Here is a 23232-nt window from a genome sequence, read left to right on the forward strand (position 1 = left end):
CTATTTAAATGTGACTTCCCAAGGGTGCCTAGGTGGCTCTGTTGGTTAAGCATCCGACTTCAGCTCAGGTCATGATCTCGCAGTTCATGAGTTTGAGTCCCACATCAGGCTCTGTGCTAACAGCTCAGAGCCTGGAACCTGCTTCAGATTCTCTGTCTCCTCTCTCTCTGCCCCTCCCTCACTCATGCTCTGTCTTTCTCTCTCTCTATCTCAAAAATAAATATTAAAAAAATTTTAAATGTGACTTCCCTATAACCATACCCCAGGGGCCATTTGTTTCCCATCAGTGTCATAAGCCCTAATGTGTTTGCTCACATCAGGCTTCATATTGAACAGAGGTGGGTGGCTCAACAGCTGCTCCCAAGGCCAGAATGATAATCTGGCTCCAGGAGAAGACAATAACCATTCTAGGGTGCTGTCATTCTATTTTGTTTTATGTCATCATATATTATTAAGATATTTTATTTTATTTTGATCTCTTTTATACCCCAGCCTTTTACACCCATACCCCTGTCAATCTTGAAATATCAAACCCACCCATGTCAAATGGGCTATTCTTAACCAAAAATCCAGAATGTCAAACAGAACTCTACATTTTAAAAAATGACCTAGAGTGAGCTAATCCAAATACATATGCATTAAAAAATAAAACCAACAAACAGAAAGTAAGAACAAATGTCATGTTGCATTACCTGCCTGTAATGAACTCTTCCAAGTAAATAGAAGCCTGGACTATTTTTGTTAGTAGTGGTGCACCTGAGATGGGAAGGAAGCTAGCATTCATAGAACATCCACTATGTGCTAATATCTTCTCACACATCTGTTTATTCTATCCTTGAGACAACTCAAGAAAGTATTATTATTTCCACCATAGGTGTGAGAAAACTGAGATTCCAAGAGATTTACTGACCTACTATAAGTCATAAAGGAGTAAAGGCCAGAGCCAGGATTCCAAGGTCCTTATATATCTCATTCCAAATCTCATACTGTTCCCCTACATAAAGGCAAAGACTAGAAATGATTTCAAAATGACCCTATCAGTACTCATTGAGTACCTGTGACTAGGTTAAACATCATAAGGAAAGGGCTTCTCCTTCTGGGACTTTCTACCATTGAGTTGTCAGCACATGTAAAGGAAGTGAAACTTTGCACATAGCCTGAATATTCAGCACTATTGGAGTCAGAGTCAGAGTGCACAGGGATGCCAACCAAAAGGAAAGCTGGTCTGAGTAGTCTGCAATGCCTTCATTTGACAAAGGTCTAGATGCTAGAGATAAGTATCAGTGATGTGGTAAGAACCTAAAGAAATCATTCTATTCACAATTCAAGTCAATGAACAATGATTGAGTACTTCACATACATCTAACAATCTTTTTCAGGTTATAGGAGACTCTATGGTGAGCAAGTATATCTATTTTTCATGGCTGCTACAACTCAGCTGGCAAATGTTCTCCAATTTTAAAAACCCAGGTGATTAGACTGGGCCTGCCAGAATAATCTCCTCATCTCTAGGTCACTAACTTTATCCCCTCTGCAAAATCCTTTTTGCCATGTAATATATTCACATGTTCCATGAATCAGAATGTGGTGGGGACATTATTCTGTCTACATCAGCAACATATACGTGTTTACAGTTTGGCAGAACAAAGAAGAAAAAACACACATGACTGTGATACCAAGGAGGTGAGCCAAAATTTAGGGTAAAGGAATAAAACACTAGGGGTATGATGAGCCCTTTCATTTGATTTACAGGAGTGAGACAGGCCTATGCCAAGATCCTGTAAGACTATAAGAACCATTTGAGCTGAACTTTGAAGAATGAGTAGGATTTTGAAAGTGGGGCTGAAAGGAAAGAGCACTCTAGACATAAGAAATGGCAGAAACTTACAGGGGATAGTGAAGTCACTCTTACCGTGGGAGTAGAAGACAATAGAAAATACAACTGGAACCCCTACACATATGGGAAGCTAGTAAGTGGCAAAAATGACAACACAAATTACCAAAAATAAAAAATTAATAGTGTTTTGACAATTGAGTCTTCTAGTTATCAATAAAAATCAAACTAGATCCCTACCTTGCACCAGATTCAAAAATAAATTCCAGGTGGTTTAAAAACCTAATTGTGAAAATAAAATGTTAAAATTTTTGGTAGAAAACATTTGAAAATATCCTTATGGCCTTGGAATAAGAAAGGATTTTTTTTTAACAAAATACATAAAGTAAAGTAATGAAGGAGAGGGCTGATACATTTGACCTCTTCAAAAAACATATATGAATGCCAAAGAAGCACAGGAAACGATGCCCAACATCATTAATCATTTGGGAAATGCTAATTAAAATAACAAATACCAATCCTCATTCACCAGAATGGCTACATTTAAGAAGACTGACAATAACAATGACACTGGCAAGGAAGGATGTGGACCAGCTGGATCTCTCATACACTGCCAGTGGGAACGCAAAATTGTATAGCCTCATTCAAAAGCAGTTTGTCACTTTTTATAAAGTTAAACGTGCACGTATCATTTGACCCAGCAATTCCACTCCTAGGTATTTATCCCAGAGAAATTAAAATTATGTCCACACAAAGATTTGTACATGAATGCTCACAGTAGCTTTATTCATAATAACCAAAACCCAGAAACAGCCTAAATGCCCAACTAGTGAATGCACAAACAAACTGATACATCTCTGAATAAATTTCTCCATCTATAAAATCAAAGTGATAAAAGTATTTCAGAGGTTTCTTGTGAAGATTAAATAAGTTAAAATGCAAAGTACTTACTTGAAGGGTAATTGGTAAACAGAAAGCAATCAATAAATGTTAGCTATTATTTTGACATCTACAAGTTTTAAGATTTTTTTTTTGTTACATAAAATAGATTTAAATATTTTTTGCTGGCAACTTTGTAGATCCACCATCCCATCCCTGAATACTCTATTTTCGTAACTGTTTTATGTGATATGGAAATGAAATCCTATCATGTATAAAAGTCTCTTTCAGTTTCCCTACTCCTTCTCTTCAATATGGGCCTTATCCTCATAATCTAAGATAGTTACCAAAGCTCCAGCCATCACAATCATGTTCTAGGCTGCAGGAGAGAAGAAAGGGCAGAAGGAGTCTCTGTTTCTCCTTTCAATTAGTTTCACTGAAGTATAACTTACATGCAGCAAAATTCACCCCTAAATTTTACAGATGAAGAAATTGAGGCAAAGTTAGAAATGAACTAAAATGTCCAAGGTCATGGAAGGGATACATATGGAGCTGGCATTGATACTTAGCCCTGGTCTATAATGCCTCTATCACAATGGTACCATAAATAAAGTTAAAAGACACATAAAAGAGATAGAAGATATTTGTAATAAATATAACTGATGAAAGTTGAGTAGCCACAACTCATTTGAGTAAATACCTGGGAGCACAATCCTGGATCATACGGTAAGACTATTTTTAGCTTTGTAAGAAACTGGCAAGTTGTCTTCTAAAGTGGCTACACCATTTTGTATTTCTACAAGCAACAAACGAGAGAATTCTTATTTTTCCATATTGTCTCTAGCATTTGTTATTGTCAGTGTTCTAGGTTTTGGCCATTCTAATTGGTACGTAGTGCTATCTCATTGTTGTTTTAATTTGCAGTTCCCTAATGATATATGATGTTGAGGAGCTTTTCATATGATAATTTTCCATCTGGATATTTCCTTTTCTGAGGTGTCTGTTCAGATCTTCCATTCACTTTTTAATTGTTTTCTCATTATTGACCTTTAGGGGTTCTTTGTATATTTTATATATTAGTTCTTCATCAGATGTATGGTTTGCAAATATTCTCTCAGTCTATGACTTGTCTTTTCCTTTTCTTAAAAGTGCCTTTCACAGAAACGGAATTTTTAATTTTCATGTGATCTAACATACATATTTTCTTCCATAAATTGTGTACTTGATGTTGCATTTAAAAACCCATCATGCTCAGTTGGTTAAGTGTCCAACTTTTGATCTTGACTCAGGTCATGATCTCACAGTTTATGAGATCAAGGCCAGTGTTGGGCCTTGAGCTGACAGTGCAGAGCCTGCTTGGTATTCTCTCTCCCTCTCTTTATGCCCCTCCCCACCCCCTGCTCACGCACTCTCTCAAAAAAACCCAAAATACAAGAAACCAAAACTCATCATCCTACTCAAAGTTTCACCACCATTTCTGGTGAAATAGAAATAGCACTCCCTACTAAACCTGCATCATAGCAAACTTGAATCTCTTGGAATCCCAAGGAGGATGACGAACATGCATCCATCTTGATGAACTACTTCAACAAAGACATGACTTCCAACCCCAGTATTCTGCTATCCACTCCCTACCCACAAAAGAAAGCTCTGTCACTGTGGTTCAGAGCAGAGGCACAGGCACCTGGTGGCCTAGACTCACTATTAAGCATATGTAACCAAACTGCAATGACCACACCTGAATCAACAATGTTGACATGTTCCTTTGCATCAAACCTTCTACCAGAAGAATTGGTATTGTTAAGAGCTCTATTGACAAGGTCATCTGGATGAATCCTTGGCCTATCTGCAGAGAACACCCTGTGGCCACATTCTCATGGCTTTGGCTGCCTCACCTCTTCTTTACCCACCTTCCTACATCCTGCTCTTCCCTTTCTTTTCTCCCGTCTGCCTACCACAACCAATTTTCAGGAGGCCAGCAGTGATGTGTCCGGATTCCAAGCAAATAGCCATCAACAGCATGGAAACCATCTTGGGAAGGAGAGGCACTTCTGGATCAGATTCCAAATTTTGGCTTTGTTTGTATTTGTGTGTGTGGAGGAGTGGCAGACAGAAGGTAATCAATAGGAGCCCAGAAAGCCATGAATATGTAAAAAGGAAACGATTTGCCAACTAGCGTTAACAGATCTCTGAGTTCCTGGAGTTCACAGGCTTACACAGTACACACTCATGCCATTCTCCATGTCTCTGCCACAAGTTGCCCACTGGTAGATGTCCTTTCCCCACCAGGCTATTCTATGAAATTCATTCTAACCAGATTTTCCTCTAAAAACTTATTCTGGTTATTCATTTCTTCCTTTCTCCCTGCTGCCTACACACACATGAATATGATTCCATCTGGATCTTTTTCCCCTGGGGCAGGTTCAGGTGCAGGGCAAGGGCTTGGGCCTCTGGCTTTTTCCCACTGTATCCAGTACACATCCAGCCTTAGTAACCACCCCAAATAACTAACGATTGAACCTTTACCCTGTGCCAGAAGGGACAGTGTGAAATATCAGAGAAAAGAAGCTGTTTTTAATCTGAGGAAGTCTGTGGCGCCCTGGGAAAGGCTTTTGGCAAATTGCTGGCCTTGTAGAAAAGAAATTCATTCTTCTTTGGAATGAGTGCCTCTAAGGTTGCTCAGAGATATGTATGGAAATAATAACTAGTGCTCTCGGCTGCCTGCTTGTCCATTCATTCCCTCATTTCTCCATCTATCGATCCATGCTTTCAACTAATATTTATGAAACAACCACAGTGTTCCAGGTCCATCTCTATCCATTGAGGGCCTCATGTTAGTCAGATTCCCAGGTGATTCACATGCATATTAAAGTTTGATAAACACTGGTCTAAGGCAGTATTTCTCAACAGTGGCACTATTAACATTCTAGGCCAGATAATTCTTTGTTATGTGGGGCCATCTTGTGCTGTGTAGGATATTTATTTAGCAACATGTCTGGCCTCTGCCTACTAGATTCTGGCAGAATTTTTCCCCTCGTTGTGACATCAAAAATATCTACAGACATCGATAAAAGTCCCCTGAGGGGCAAAATCATATTCCCTTCCCCAATTAAGCAGTACTGGTTTAGAAGACCCTAGGTCAAATCCCCTTAACATGAAAATGATTTTTTTTTAATTTTCTATTGCAAAAAAAAAAAGAGAAATGTAACAAGTTTAACTGTTACATATTGTCTCAAAATAAGTCCAACCAAGATTATGGGTGCCTTTTTCAGAAAGATAAAGTATACATTATTGCAACTAATAAAACAAAACAACCATCATTTGGAAAAATACAGTTTGCAAGATTCTCATGACCTTTTAGGCAAAAATCTTCCAAGTTTTCTATATTACTACTAAGGAAAAAGAAGGGCCTGACATTAAATATGACATACACAAGGTCAAGGACTTAGCATTGGATATCATCACTGCCAACTATATATTTGGACCAGGTGCAATCAAATTATGATCCATATAGAACACCTTCCATGTTGAAAAAGATGGATAATGTGGGCATAATGCCACCCTCAAATAATGGAAGTGGTGGTGAGGGAGGACAAGTCATGTTCAAAACCAGCTATTGGAAAAATAAGTGAATAAAACAAGCAGAGGCTGAAACCAGTATGGTGACACCTAAACATTGTACAATTTTGTTGATGTAGGGGAGGAAATGTCGGCAGAATAACTCTTCTGTTTCCTTGCCTCTTGGTGTCAGGAAATGTATGTCTCGTTGTTTATTTTAATTACTATTTTTTTAAAAATAGCCCCCCCCCAAAAAAAAAAGATAGGCGCAACATAGGAAATAATGACTCCTGATTTTGGCAAGTGCCTCTGACAAGTAAAGAAAGAAGCAGGGTAATTTCAGCTCTTGAGAAAATAACCCAAAGCAATAAGAGCGCTCAGGCTCAGTTTGGGGCGGTGGGGACGGTGGTTCCACTTCTGAAGTTCTGAGCTAGGCTGGGCTGAGCTAAGCTCAAATATCAAGGCTACAGTAGGGAACACATGTAAAGTTTATGACACCATTGGCCCAGTCCTGCCCTCAAATATATCCATTTTTACTGGTTCCATTTTGCAGAAGAGGCATTTAGACATTTGGCAGCTTGCCTGAATGTTTGTAGCCAATAAGTGGTACAAGGCAGAAAAGCAACCCAAATCTCTGGGGTACAGATTGGCGGTTTTCTTTCTGCAACACCATAATAACCTTGTTTTAGTTTCCTGTTGTTGCTTTAACAAATTACTTCAACATCTTACGATTCTGGAGGTCAAAAGTCTGAAATGAGTCTCACTCAGACCTCATTCTCTCTCACTGACGCTGACCCCATTCTCCTGTTTCCACTTGTCCTGATTCTGATTCTCCTGCCTTACTGTTATAAGGACCCTTGTGATTACATTGGGCTTAACCTGAATAATCCATAGTCATCTCCTCATCCCCAAATCCTTAATTTAATCAGATCTTCCAAACACCTTTTACCATGTGAAGGAAACCAGAATGTGTCACCCCAAAATATGTCTCTTTGACATAAAAATTATTTTGAGCTGAAGGCAATTAAGAATGCAGGGAAGGTCTATTTTTAATTTTCTGAGGAACCTCCACACTGCTTTCCAGAGCGGCTGCACCAATTTGCATTCCCACCAACAGTGCAAGAGGGTTCCCGTTTCTCCACATCCTCTCCAGCATCTATAGTCTCCTGATTTGTTCATTTTGGCCACTCTGACTGGCGTGAGGTGATACCTGAGTGTGGTTTTGATTTGTATTTACCCTATGACCCAGCAATAGCACTGCTAGGAATTTATCCAAGGGACACAGGAGTACTGATGCATAGGGGCACTTGTACCCCAATGTTCATAGCAGCACTCTCAACAATAGCCAAATTATGGAAAGAGCCTAAATGTCCATCAACTGATGAATGGATAAAGAAATTGTGGTTTATATACACAATGGAATACTACGTGGCAATGAGAAAAAATGAAATATGGCCTTTTGTAGCAATGTGGATGGAACTGGAGAGTGTGATGCTAAGTGAAATAAGCCATACAGAGAAAGACAGATACCATATGGTTTCACTCTTATGTGGATCCTGAGAAACTTAACAGGAACCCATGGGGGAGGGGAAGAAAAAAAAAAAAAAAAAGAGGTTAGAGTGGGAGAGAGCCAAAGCATAAGAGACTGTTGAGAACTGAGAACCAACTAAGGGTTGATGGGGGGTGGGAGGGAGGAGAGGGTGGGTGATGGGTATTGAGGAGGGCACCTTTTGGGATGAGCACTGGGTGTTGTATGGAAACCAATTTGACAATAAATTTCATATATATATAAAAAAAAAAAGAATGCAGCGAAAACTCTCTATATCCTCCCTTTTACTGACTAAACACAGGTTATAAATTCCCCTTTCACTGGAGACAGATGCTTATCAGCCCAGAGATGGCACCAGAGAAATCCGCAAACAAAACTTATTCCATTAGTTCCCTCCCGTATATTTATCTTCCCATGGTTTTCTGTCCTTGGAAGCTTAAAACTGATTTACTTTGTCCTGTCCTTTCTCTACAAATGTCTTGTTCTTTGTTAAAGATGTACATAAGCCAGAATTCTAAGATGCTGCTTTGAGTTACTTTTCGTTAAGGTTTCTCCTGAGTGATGTGCACTGCACAGGTTAAAAAACTGTTTTCTTCTTGTTATCTGTCTTTTTGTTAAAGAGTCCCAGCTAAAAAACCAACACGGGTAGAAGTCAACTTTTGCCACCCCTGTACATGTAAGGTAACATCTTCTGGGTTTCTAGAGATTAGGGCATGAACATCTTTGAGGCCAAAACTGACCACACCCCCTTAGGAATGCCAGTCACAAGAAGGGCTTCTGACAATCACAAAAACAACATTTTTAAAAATCACTGACAGAGGGGAAGAAGAGAACAGTAATAGAAGGAGGCTTCGACAGACTCGCAGGATCCATGTCACTGAGGGAGGCTCAAAAGCATAGTGATGTCTACTTCTGATCCTGGCTGTACATAGAATCCCTTGAAGACCTAACAAAAAAGGCAACCAATGCCTGGATCTCAACTCCTAGAATTGCTTCAATTAGTGTGGGTAAACCTGGGCATCAGCATTTTAAAATCCCCCCCCCCCCCAGGGGATTAATAACTCAGATTCTGGAATCAGACTACTTGAATCCAAAGACCAGATTCACCTCTGTATGCTTGATCTGAAGCATATTATTTAACTTTGCCTCAGTTTCTTCTATAAAATGGGAATTATTCCATTAATAGAACTACTTTATAAAGCTGAGGATAAACTGACCTAATGCTAGTAAAGTTCCTGCCGCATAGTAGGTACTGCATAAATGTCTCAAAACTCTCCAGACGGCTATCCTTCCTCCTCAGGCTGGTGCCCACTGTGATTTCTGTGCATGTCCAGGATGTGAAGAGCGGGGTCAGGCGGCACCACAAGCCTAATCTCCCCTGCCCTGCCTGCTTGTGATGGGCTCTGGAAGTGCTTCCCCCAATGTGCCAAGGGAGGGGCAGCAGTAGGAGTGGAGTTGCAGGAATGCATAAAAATTAGACAAGTGAATAAGAAGAAACAACCAGAAAGGCTGGAGTGGAGGTGGAAGAGGTGTGATTGGTCCACGCAAGTTAGGAGGAATGCTCAGGGTCCGGTGATGGCGATCAGGGTTTCAATGTCTGCTAGAGCAGTGGTTCTCCACACAGCTACCACAGCAAAACCATCTGAGAACGAGAAAAACACTTAGAGCCTCTGGTTCCCACGCAGAACAATTAAATCAGAATGTCTGAGGGTGAGGCCTGGGAATCCTTTTTCTTTCTTTCTTTCTTTCTTTCTTTCTTTCTTTCTTTCTTTCTTTCTTTCTTTCTTTCCTTTTTCATTTTGTAAGCTTTCCAGATGATTCTAGTTAGCCAGAGTTGAAAGCATTGGGCCCTTCTCATAAACCTGCCATCTAAGGTTAGTCAGCCTCACCAACCACAACGTGAAGTGAAGTGGAGAGAAAGGCTCATGGTGACAGGGTTCCTATTCTATGCCAACACACCTGACACGCACCAATGAATTTAATCCCATAATTATTATCACTGTGTTAGAGATAATAGCAAAGAGGTGCATTTCATAAGAACTGTAATGTGATTATAGTGTCATGACTGAACCCAAGACTCAACCCCAAGTCTATGTCCAAAAGGGACAACGGAAGAAAAATGACCCTTTAGAGAACCCACCACTCTAGGAGCCAAAATAAAGTCCTCTCGATTCCATGAGAGGAATCATTTAACCAGACAGAGACTTGAAAAGTTAACTCACTTCCCAAGTCCATAAGTTTGTAAGTGGAAAAACTGGAATCTTGACTCAAGTCTGTCCACCTCTAATCCTCACCCTCTCTTCCATCATTTCTGCCCTCCACACCTCAAAAGCTAATTGTTACAACCATAACAAGAATCGTTCACTGAATGCTGGCTGTCTCAAACACTGTACTGAGAACTTGACATATATTCTCCAAGGAAAATCAAGTAAAATGACTGGGACATATCAACAAAATAGTTAATATACGGGGTAAGGGGCAGCACCACTTGGGAGGGTTAGAAATGCAGCTTCTCTGGTCCCACCCCCAACCTGAGTCAGAATCTGCATTTTAAAAAAAATCCCCCAGGGAATTCATCATCGCATTAAAGTTGGAGAAGACTGGGATGACTGGGTGGCTCAGTCCCTTAAACATCTGACCTCAGCTCAGGACTTCACAGTTCGTGGGTTTGGGCCGGGTCGGGCTCTGTGCTGACAGCTCAGAGCCTGGAGTCTGCTTGGAACTCTGTGTCTCCCTCTCTCTCTGCCTTTCCCCCACTCACGCTCTGTCTCTCAAAAATAAATAAACACTTAAAAAATTTTTTTTTAAGTTGCAGAAGACTGCTTTAGGTGGTTTTTATTCTGCTTTTTATCTTTCCAAAGAGTTGTTTTGGTGATGTGTAGGCACAGCCTAAGATTCTCCATTTACCAGACCTTACAAGGCTCCAGTGAACAATACACAAGGAAGCAGCTGCCTGCATTTGGTGGTTTACAATGCTGTCAGGAAGGGCAGAGGGCCCCAAAACACCCTTTCCCCAGTACAAGTCTTTCCTTGGAGTGTCCCAGGGTGTCGGTCTCTAGATGCACACTGTTGGATTCCAAATACCCTCAGCAAGAGGGTCACTCCTTAACAAGACAAATTACACTGAAAGTGAGATTCACTAATAGCTTATGAAAGCCACAATGGGACAAAGCAGTGTTTCTCAAACTCGTGTAATATGCAGACATTTTAAAAGTAAAAAAAAAAAAAAAAAAATTCTTTCCAGAGCCACTATGTTGCCTTAAATTGTTTTTATTATAAACTTTCTTACATAGTAAAAATATATATTTGGACAATTATAAAAATAAACCAATTTACAAATTAAATATAAGAAAAACTACAAAACCAACACAACCAAAGAAACAAATAAAATATAATAATTACTTCTGCTAAAATAAATGGACTTTCACAGCATGACTATCACACTGACAGCTCCAGGGTATATTCTTTTTGGTTCAGAACATGTATATTATTTTGTCCCCCAGTTGACTCAATTTTCTATTCAAATTAAATTCCACTGAAAGGCTGTTTGGCATGTTAAGTCCATATTCTTTATGCATCAACCCTTGATAATTAAAGCAGTGCTTCTTGCCTGTCACAATCCTAAATAGAAATGTAAGCTGCAGCACAGATATCATTGGTTGAACTCCGATATAAGATGTGTATGCAGGTGATCTAGGAGATGCTAATAATATTTCTCAGTTCTTGTTGAAATGAAAGTGCAGAGTTAGATTATTATAATAGAAAGTTTACAGACCTCTTTCTCTGCCCACAAGAACATGTTGGCAGATGCCTAGGAATTATCAACTCCAATTTGGGAAATGCTGGAATGAAGAATTAGGAAGAACTGGGTGCCTGGGTGGCTCAGTTGGTTAAGAGTCTGACTTCGGCTCAGGTCATGATCTCCCGGTTCATGGGTTCAAGCCTAGTGTTGGACTCTGTGCTGACAGCTTGGAACCTGGAACCTGCTTCTGATTTTGTGTCTCCCTCTCTCTCTCTGCCCCTCTCCCCCTTGTGCTCTCTCTCTCTCTCTCTCAAAAATAAACATCAAAAAAAATTTTTTTAAGAATTAGGAAGAACTATACCTCAATAGTTAATGGGGGGAAATTCCTCTTTATATAAATATTTCAGCTAGTAAATGCAGAAGAAGTGATAGAATTTAGAATTCACAAGCCCTAATGAATTAATAAACTCAGCCACTAATAAACAAAGATGGCTAAATACAAATCAAAACCACAATGAGATACCACCTCACACCTGTCAGAATGGCTACAATTAACAACTCAGGCAACAACAGATATTGGCAAGGACGCAGAGAAAGAACCCTTTTGCACTGCTGGTGGGAATGCAAACCGGTGCAGCCACTCTGGAAAACAGTATGGAGGTTCCTCAAAAAATTAAAAATAGAACTACCCTATAAATCAGAAATTGCAGTACTAGGTATTTATCCAAAGGATACAAAAATGCTGATTCGGAAGGGCACATGCACCCCAATGTTTACAGCAACACTATGAACAATAACCAAAGTATGGAAAGAGATCAAATGTCCATCGACTGATGAATGGATAAAGAAGATGTGGTATATACACACAATGGAATATTACTCGGTGATCAAAAAGAATGAAATTTTGCCATTTGCAACAACGTGGATGGAACTAGAGTGTATTGTGTTAAGCAAAATAAGTCAGTCAGAGAAAGACAAATATATGATTTCACTCATGTGGAATTTAAGAAAGAAAACAGATGAACATAGGGAAAGGGAAGGAAAAATAAGATAAAAACAGAGAAGGAGACGAACCATTACAGACTCTTAAATACAGAGAACAAACTGAGGTTGTGGTGGGGTGTTGGGTGAGGGCATGGGTTAAATGGGTGATGGGCATTAAGGAGGGCACTTGATGTGATGAGCACTGGGTGTTGTATATAAGTGATGAATCACTAAATTCTATTCCTGAAATCATTATTACACTATGTTAACTAACTTGGATTTAAATTTTTTAAAAAATGGTTGACATCCCAGAGAGATAACCTGACAAGGTGTGCCTGAAGTATTCTTGCAAAAAAAAAAAAAAAAATTAGCTTCGGTGTGATTCAGCCTCTCTATATAATTACCAATTGATAGGACATTCAGGGGCAGAGGAGCATGTCAAATGATATCTTAGGGATACAACAGTAAAATCCAGATGATGCAAAATTATACAGGACAAACTAGTTTCTTCAACAGATAAATTTAAGAAAAACAGAGGTAAAAGGAGAACACATATACCAATAGAGAGTTCTGAGTGGTATCTACAATTGCGATGTATGGACAATATTTAGATCTTAATTCAAATAAAAATAATTCAGGATTTTAAATTTCATAGGGGTAATAATAGCATTGTGTTTAAGTTTTTTAAAGAATCTTTATTTTTTAGAGATACACACTGAAATATTATGGACCAAACAATATGACTTGAATTAGTTTCAAATTGTAATGGTTGATTTTGTGTTAAACTTGCTAAGCTCATGATACCCAATTTTTAGTCAAACACCATCTAGATGTTGCTGTGAAGGTATTTTTTAGACAGAATCGACATTCAACATTTAGACATTGAATAAAGCAGATTACCCTCCACACCGGGGGGGGGGGGGGCAGTGGAGAGCTCATCTAATCATTTGAAAGCTTTAAGAGAAAGGAAGTAATCTGGCCTCCAGATTGTTTTCCCAATAGGAACTGCAACATCAACTCTTCCTTGGGTCTCCAGCCTGCCGGTTTAGGACTTCAGATTTCAGACTTGCCAGCCCCCATAATTGCAAGAGTCAATTCCTCTAATATCTCTCTCTCTCTCTCTCTTTCTCCAACCCCATGTATTTGTATATACATATACATACATCCTTCTGGTTCTGTTCTCTGGAGAATTCTAACACGAAAATAATGATTTGGGGGAGGAAAAATATGGATTAGGAAATAGATGAAAGAAAATTGGCTATGAGTTAGTGATTGTTGAAACTAGGTAACAAGTATGTTATACTATTTCTTCTACTTTGGGATCTTCTTGAAATTTTCCATTTGAAAACTTGGGAAAGATGAAAATAAATGGAAAAGTCAAGCAGAGACCCAGTTTTTCTGTCACTGAGCCTGACAACATAGCAGCATGTTAGAAATCAAGGCTGTCCTGATTTAAATCCAAGGCTATGACTGCAAGACTCACAAAGGAGAAATGAAAGCTGGAAGGGCTTGGCCTTGGAGGTGACTCTTCTCTTGATCATGAACCTCCAGTCTAATTTACACTGCACCTCCTCTGGCCCTCAGTACCTGCACATCCCTTTACCACAGCACTTTCTTGCACTTTTACTCTCAATCTCTCCTCACTAACCAGGAGTTCCTTACTCATTCAAGCACCAAGCTTGCATTAAAAAATGTTAGATCAATAAATCTAAGCAATGCCTATGCTTTTTTTAAAAAAAAAAATTTAAGTTTATTTTTGAGAGAGAGACACACACAGAGAGACAGAGCATGAGAGGCGGAGAAGCAGAGAAAGAGGGAGATGCAGAATCCGAAGCAGGCTCCAGGCTCTGAGCTGTCAGCACAGAGCCTGATGTGGGAACCAAATTCACAAACCATGAGATCAGGATGCTTAACCAACTGAGCCACCCAGGCGCCCCTAAGCAATTCCTACTCTTAAGCCAACTCATGCTACTGCTTTCTAGCTCTTACTTTCTTCTAATTGTTAGAGCCTACCACTAAGTGCTCTATTTCTAATTTCTGCACATGCTCTGATTCTAAATAGTCCACCCTCACCACCAAAGGGAGTGAATTTTGGCATTCGTCATCATAGAATTTTGTAAAATTAACCTTCAAAATCCCATTTCCTGGGCAAGAAACAAAATCCCATGCAACAAGTAGCCTAATTTGCAGTGCTTTTTTTCCAACTTCTTAAAAAGCAAAAGCTCTCTAACTCAAAGGATCTGTTATGAAAGCCATTCTTTTACCCAGCTTTGCCCCTGAGGTGGCATAATTTCAATGTGAATATTCATTCAAATGGGCTGTTTCTTTGGCTTTGTCATTGTACTCTGCATGGTTTGGGAATAAAATCATTGATTTCACAATTGGAGTTAAGAAAATCCTAGAATATCCCATTTTACAAATTAAATAAGCGAAAAAAAATTGGCCCAATGCCAGATTTTATTTTGAATCAAATGTGTACAGGAGAGAGAAACTAAGAAAAGAAAAAAGAAAAAAAAAAGAAGAGACAGAAATAGGCATCTCTGATAGGCATCTAAACTCTAGCCTCCTCTAGGGGCGCTTGGGTGCCTCAGTCAGTTAAGCGCCAACTTTGACTAAGGTCATGATCTCGAGGTTCAAGCCCCACTTTGGGCTCTGTGCTGATAGCTCAGAGCCTGGAGCCCGGAACCTGCTTAGGATTCTGTGTCTCCCTCTCTCTCTGACCCTCCCCTGCTCATTCTCTGTCTCTCTCTCTATTTCTTTCTCTCTCTCAAAAATAAAAAAAATGTTAAACAAAAATTAAAAACAAAAAAACTCTGGCCTCCTCTAAATTCACATTCAGACAACAAAAAGTGGAGAGTTTTGTACTTCGCTGTACTCCATGGAAAATGCTCTGACTCCTATACAAGAAAATGAGGGGTCAGAGTGAGTTGAAGACTCCTTCCCTCCTGCCCTATCCCCTGTCCCTTGATTCACCCTTAAAGTCATTACTTCAGCCCAAAGAAATATCCACCTTTGTTTCTGCCTCCACCTTACAGAAGGGCAGGGCACAAGGTCATGACAAACCTCAAGGTAAATGAGAATGAACATAGGGAATAAAGAAGAAAGAGTAAATTTTTCTAGGCTGGGCTGCCAGTGTCTGAGTTGAGTTACATGTCCATAAAAAAAAGCAAGGCTTCATGAGAAAACTATACACAAGCCTCATAGCCTTTGACAGAGATCTTAAAGGTCCCCAGAAAATATGTCAATAACCAGTGTTGACAACTATGCAAGAATGTCACCCACATTTCCAGTTCCTGCCCTTCAACACTTGGTACCACTTTGGACAATGTGGTGTAGACCAAATTCAGCAGCAGCAACAACAACAACAACAACAACAAAAGTATAGGATACTCAGTGACATCTGAATTCTAGATAAGCAACAAATTTTTTTAGCATAAATATGTCCTACATGTTTCATGTGTTATTTGAAATTCAAATTTCACTGGGTGCCCTGTGTTTTATCTGGCATCCCATGAAAGGATTTCCATTGGGTAAAGAACATTGCAACAGCTCAGGGTAGAGATTTCTCAAGCCATACCCATGAAGCTGGGGAAGAATTTGACACTGAAGTGCCACATGAACATAAGAGGAAAGAATTCAAGAATATGTCTGTTTCAGGGTGCCTGAGTGGCTCAGTCAGTTAAGCATCTGATTCTCCATCTCAGTTCAGGTCACGATCTCACTGTTCATGGGTTCCAGCCCTGCATCAGGCTCTGTGCTGATGGTGATGGTGTGGAGCCTCCTTGGGATTCTGTCTTTCTTTCTGCCCCTCCCCTGCTTGTTCACCCTCTCTCTCTGCCTTTCTCTTTCTCTCTCTCTCTCTCAAATAAACTTGAAAAAGAAATATTTCTCTCCTCTCTCTGCCCCTCCCCTGTTTGTGTGCTCACTTTCTCTCTCAAAATAAATAAACAAACTTGGGGGGAAAAGATAATATCTCTGTTTCTCCAAGCATGAAATTCATTAGAAGAGACTGACATGTTTCTCTGAGTAAGAGATCTCAAGTTGATTTAGCTGTGACTTCTAGAGTCAGACACACTACCGTTGCACCACAAAGTCACAGGTCATGACTTTTGAATATTTCCAGATCTATATTTAAACATCCTGTAAATTTCTGGGGGCGCCTGGGTGGCTCAGTCGGTTAAGTGTCCGACTTCGGCTAGGGTCATGATCTCACTGTTTGTGGGTTCGAGCCCCACGTCAGTCTCTGTGCTGACAGCTCAGAGCCTGGGGCCTGCTTCAGATTCTGTGTCTTCCTCTCTCTCTCTCTCTCTGTCCCTCCCATGCTCACACTATGTCAATCTCTCTCTCAAAAAATAAACATTAAAAAAAAATTAAAAATGAATAAATAAATAAATAAATATCCTGTACTTTTCTGAATTATACCCTGGCTATTTTTCTTTTCTTTTTAGAGAGAGAGTGAGTAAGGGAGAGGGGTAGAAGGAGAGAAAGAGAGAGAATCCATACTAAGCATGGAGCCTGACACAGGGCTCAATCCCAGAACCCTTGGATCATGCCCTGAGCCAAAATCAAGACTCAGACACTCAACCAACTGTGCCACCCAGGCATCCCTATCCTGGGTATTTCTTAATCAAAACTGTCCCATTGCCTCATTTGTGAAATGAGGAATTTGATCTAAAACAGTGGTATCATCAGGTAAGCTACAGACCCCTGCATCAAGATGCCATTGTAAGAGGCCACCTGAACTGGTATGTCTTTTTTTTTTCTCAATCAATAGATACTAAAAGTATAGCCACAACCCAATTGTTGGATGGGGTAGGGAGGGATCCCAAAAGTCCTCTGATATTAAAAATGGGTCAATCTTGGGGCACCTGGGTGGCTCAGTCAGTTAAGCGGCCGACTTTGGCCCAGGTCATGATCTCGCAGTCCGTGAGTTCGAGCCCTGCATCGGGCTCTGTGCTGACAGCTCAGAGCCTGGAACCTGTTTTGGATTCTGTGTCTCCCTCTCTCTGACCCTCCCCTGTTCATGCTCTGTCTCTCCTTGTCTCAAAAATAAATAAACATTAAAAAAATTTTAATACAAAAAAATGGGTCAATCTCTTATTTGCTAAGGTTGGAAGTATTGATCAATGATGATTTTCAATGTTTCTTCCAATCTCTTCATGATTCCTAGCATCAGAGCCACCAAATAATTGGTTCTTTGCTGGTTCTTCTGAAAGTCAGTTCTGAACGAGTAGAATAAGAGTCGTGGGGCTCAAAGTTAGAAGGACTGATCATAAACAACAGACGTTGGTAATGATGCAAAAAAAGGGGAACCCTGTTACAGTGTTGGTAGGAATTCAAACCATGCAGCCACTCTGGAGAACAGTGTGAAGGTTCCTCCAAAAGTTAAAAATAGAACTACCCTATGACCCAGCAATTGCATTACTATTCATTTATACAAACATACAGATTGGAAGAGGTACATGCACCCCAATGTTTATAGCAGCATTATCAACAATAGCCAAACTATGGAGAGAGGCCAAATGTCCATTGACAGAGGAACGAATAAAGAAAATGTGGCATACACACACTCACTCACACACACACACACACACACACAATGGAATATCACTCAACTATCAAAAAGAATTAAATTTTGCCATTTGTGACAGTGTGGATGGAACTAGAATGTATTATGCTAAGTGAAATAAGTCAGTGAGAGAAAGACTAATATCATATGATTTCACTCATATGTGGAATTTAGGAAACAAAACAGATGAACATATGGGAAGGGAAAAAGAGAGAGAGAGAGGGAAGCAAACCATAAGAGACTCTTAACAACAGAGAACAAACTGAGGGCTGATGGAGGAGAGGTGGGAGGAGGGATGGGCTAAATGGGTGATGTGTATTAAGGAGGGTACTTATTATGATGAGCACTGGATGTTATATCTAAGTAATGAACCAGTAAATTCTACTCCTGAAACCTACATTATGCTATATGTCAACTAAATAGAATTTAAATAAAAATTTGGAAGGAAAAAAAAAGAAGGACTGGACATAAAGGTGGTCAAGTATGATGGGCACTATATTAATCTTGCTGTTCCTTTAATGGTTTAACAAATACAATATATCTTCTGAATTCCTGTTGGTACTTTATTTCTTTTCCTATAGTCACATACCAAAGTAATTTAGATGGGGTAATTTATAGACATTTTGGTCTCCATAAATGAGTTGTTAAAAATTTGCTTTATTTTTAAATTTTTTTAATGTTTATTTATTTTTGAGAGAGAGAGACAGAGCATGAATGGGGGGAGGGTCAGAGAGAGAGGGAGACACAGAATCTGAAACAAGCTCTAGGCTCTGAGCTGTCAGCACAGAGCCCGATGCGAGGCTTGAACTCACAAACCACGAGATCATGACTTGAGCCAAAGTCGGACGCTTAACCGACTGAGCCACCCAGGCACCCCCAAAATTTACTTTTTTGTTAATTTTCACTTATCCTTACTTCAAAAGTATTTATGATGCACTAACCCTAGACCAGGTATTATATTCTGCTCTTGATGACAAACTACTACATACTACATTTTACAAAGAGATAAATGCAAAGAAAGATGAAGTCCCTTGTTCAGTGTTTCCTGATGAAGATGATGCTCTCAAAATCATATATATCATAAATTATATTTACGTATTTTAAATACCTGTTTTAAAATACTAATAGATGATGTGAGATTTTTATGTCTTGGTCTAAAAAAAAAATTGAGAAACATGACTGTAGCCACATTTACTCACTTTCTGCCTTTGACTGCAAATATAAAAGTCAATCTTGACCCAAAGATTTCCTTCCACTTAGAGCTTCCTACCTTAAAAAAGACTCCTAATTACTCAGAGGACTCTGAAGCACAATGTGTTCTTTGTAACTTAATTTGTTTGAATTGTAACCTATCCTGTTGTAATCCAAAACTGATGGGAGAAAAAAAATTTGGAACTGTTTTGGTGATTATATTTTTCATTATTTATTTAAAATGCAAGTTGCATAGTTCGCTCAGTGGGTTAAGCATCTGACTCTTGATATTGGCTCAAGTCATGATCTCACGGTTGGTGAGATCAAGTGCCGCATCAGGCTCTGCACTGAGCATAGAGCCTGCTTGGAATTCTCTCTCCCTCTCTCTATGCCCCTCCCCCACTTTCCCTCACATGTGCTCTCTCTCTCTCTCTCTCTCTCAAAATAAATAAACCTTAAAATAAAACAAAAGTAAAATAAAATAAAATAACAAGAATTCCTTATGACTAGTTTTCCTTAAGCCTACCTGTAGCACTGTCTACGTTTCCTATGAGAAGACCTCACATTGCCTCCTCCTTTTAACAATGAGTCTTATACCAAGTCCAACAAAAACAAAACAGGTGAGGAAAGACAGCACCTTAAATCTGTGTGAGACTTTTAACACTTCCAAGCCCATGATCTGGTTAATTCCATGAAGGACGTTATGAAGTATGATCAGGAATGTGGGGAGAAGACGACTCACCTGAAGATTCATAACTGAGGTGTAACTAAACCGCCAGTCTCCTCTATTCCCAGCTTCAAACCTTTTTTTCACTGTTGCTCATTGACAGAAGTCAAAAAAGACATCTAATTAAAAGCGGACAAAAACATGTGATAAACCAGCAATAACAGGACTTTGGGGAGGGAAAGCCAACCAGAGACTGCCGTGCAAGAAAAATAATAAGCCCCACAAGGGCTAAAAAGATTTTTCAAGTAACTCCTTAGAATCTACTCGAACACAGTGAGGGGCCTCAGGGTCCTACACTGGATGGTCTCTTGAGGCCCCATCTAGCTCCCTGACACCACTATTCAGTGTCTGGTCGGCATCGCAGCTACACAGAAGTCAGATCACAATCCATCACCAGATATAAGGAGGTTGCAAAAAAAATAAAAAAGAAAGCAAGGCCAGAGATTTCTGGAGGCAGCATTGTTAGTCAGCACATATATGGTTTACCATTTACTTAAACAGTGTGCATAGATTAGGGCTTAATATGGAGGAAGCACCTGCAAAATACTCTACTTACAGTGTCTTATCTTATCCTCCCACCTATTCTCAAAGGATACAAATTACTGCTAGCCTCCTGGTATTAACAAAGGAGGAAACCAAGGCTTAGAAAAGATAAGTAACTTACTGAAAGGGTTCTAGTTAAATGGCAGAGCTGGGATTTGAAGCTGGTGTGGGTGACTCTGGAACCCATGCTCTTACTAATCTGCCCTTGCCCCTCCCTGTGTGCTTCAAGGACAATGAGGACTCCAGCCCAGAAGGCAATGTAGGGCCGAAGTGGAAATACGGGAAGATGGCTAGAGATGAGGCTTCAAAGGCTGCTCAATGTCAGCCAAAGAAGCTGCAATTCCGGCTGTAGACTGAGCTTCGCTGGGAACTGTCATTATCCACGACAGGAAAAGGAAAGGGTGAAAATTGAGACAAGTGCAGAGCACCTGACATACGGCTCCCCTGCCAGTATCAGGAAGCTAGTAAAAGCTTTGAAGAAAAGAAGTTACGTGGTGTAAATGGTATTTCAGGAAGATTAATCTGACAGCCACGCACAGAAGGTATTAAAGGGAACAAGAGGCTGGAGGCAAGGAAACTGGTTAAGAGGCTATTGCAGACGCTTGTTTCTGAGATGACGAGTCTGAGTTGGAACAGAGCAGTGAGAACAGAGGAAAAGGGACAAATGTAAGTGTTACCCATGATGAAAGAACTGACTGGCCCAGAGGAGCTTCACAGCCAAGGCTATGGTCTGTGATGGTCCGAGGCAGTGTGAAGAGAGAAGGAGAAACACTACCAGCTGGTAGTTGCCTCAGCCCTGCACACTCAGGAACCTGCCTTTTCTGTCTCCTCACCAGACCACAAGCTCCGAAGACACAGGGACCTTTCTTGTTCCTGGCAGCTCCATACCACAGGCCAGGTGTTTGGTAGACTTAACAAATATCAACTGGCAGTCTGTTTCCTCTGTCTGGAACTCTGTTTCCACTTTTTCCTGGAAACTTCATGTAGGAAGGCCTTCCCGAAGGCCCAGCGAAAATGTTTCTTCTTCAGAGAGGCTCCCATGACCAGTCAGCCTAAATTAGGTCCTCCAGTTTTCCTGCCCATAGAAAACCTTTCTTCACGGTACTTATTACAATGTGGAATTTTATATTTGTTGTTTTTTCATTTATTTATTTTTGTTGTTTTTGTCATCGGTGGTAGTTTCCCAACTTCCCCCACTACACTAAAAGCTCTGCAAGATCAGCATTTCTTTTCACCACTGAGTCCCCAACAACCAGTACAGCACTGTCCCATAGAGATAAAATGCAAGCCATATATGTAATTTTAAATTTCCAGCAGCCACATCTTTTACAGTAAGAAGAAACAGGTGAAATTAATCTTAAGACTATGTTTTACTTAACCAAAATATATCCAAAGTGTTATCATTTAAGTATGTGTGATTTATTGAAAAATTGATGGGATAGTTCACATTCCTTTTTTTTTTTTCTTTGTACTAAGTCTTTACTTTCTGTATTTTACACTCATAGCACATCTCAATGGGGACTAGACACACATCAAGTGTTCCATAGTCGTGTATGGCTAGTGGCAACCATAATGGATAACACAGACCCTTGCAAGGTGTTTGACCTGTATTACTTACTTAATAAGTAAGATTCATGAGCAAGGGAAGGTGAAAAGGGAAAAAAGAAGGAAAAAAATGGGGAGAGGAAAAAAGACAGAGAAACTAACATTTGTCAGGTGTTTTACGTTAGGTTCTTTCATACATCAATAAATTATATGACTTATTTCTAACATCAACCCTGGTGAGGTAGACATTATGAAAACCATCTTTATTAACGGGACACCAGTTTATAAATGTCATGTAACTTGCCCAGGATTATGCTGTCTTTTGAGTGAAAGAACCAAGATTCAGAATGCAATCTTCCTTTCCCAATTGTGATGCCTACACTCACAGAAGTCATACATAACAAGTTTAGTCAAGCCCAGCCTGTTATCTAAATCTCTCTTTCATCCAGATAAAACATCCCAGCGCTCCTATATATTGTTTTGAATCTTACAGACACTCTCATTTCAAAAGTGTACTCTGATCATGGCAGGCTAACATGGCAGTCTCCCTTTTCTCCTCCAGAAATGTTTTAGAGAAATCTTTATCCTATTTTCTGCTCTCCATTAGAACACCACTATGACCAAACAAAATTGTGGCATTTGCAGTACCCCAAATATGCCAAGCTCTCTAACATGCTTCCTAGCTCTACATAGTTTTCCTGCTACCTAGAACCTTTCTCCTTCACGCAGTTAACATGCATCCTACATGATTCAGTTCAAGAAAAAAAGAAAGAAGAAAAGGAAAAGACTCAATTTTTTCAGTCATCTCATCTCAGGCAAGGAATCTCCATGGCCCACTCTCCAAGTGTGAGGTCCCCTGTTTCTGTGTTCACAAAGCACTCACGTGGAATTTTTCATGCAAACCATCATTATACTTCTAAGGTCTCCCTCACTAGACTGAACTTCTAGAAAGCAAGAACTATGTCTTTGATCTTTATATCCCCATTGGCCAGCATTTGTTGAATAGGTTGTTAAACAAGTAGATAAAGAAATGGATGGATCGATGAGCATGCTCATAGCCCTGTTTAAGTACAAGAAGCAATACCTGGTACCACACAGTCCAAAGAGTTAA

At 39.8% G+C, this 23232-nt stretch overlaps 1 protein-coding gene across 3 annotated transcripts in view; it reads right to left on the bottom strand.

Moving 5' to 3' along the window:
- The window catches only part of TMEM45A (transmembrane protein 45A), an 87051-nt gene that overhangs the window by 30419 nt on the left and 33400 nt on the right, over positions 1-23232 (bottom strand). The window contains exon 1 of one of the 3 annotated variants that reach the window (XM_086675620.1): positions 20049-20131. The exons of the other annotated variants lie outside the window; for them this stretch is intronic. The gene's annotated coding sequence lies outside the window, so the exon portion shown is untranslated. Of the gene's footprint in view, positions 1-20048; positions 20132-23232 lie in introns of those variants that run through there. 3 annotated transcript variants of the gene reach the window in all.

This window comes from Puma concolor, chromosome C2, assembly GCF_028749965.1.
Source record: "Puma concolor isolate L17-30 chromosome C2, mPumCon1.1.hap2, whole genome shotgun sequence".
Classification (NCBI taxonomy): Eukaryota; Metazoa; Chordata; class Mammalia; order Carnivora; family Felidae; genus Puma; species Puma concolor.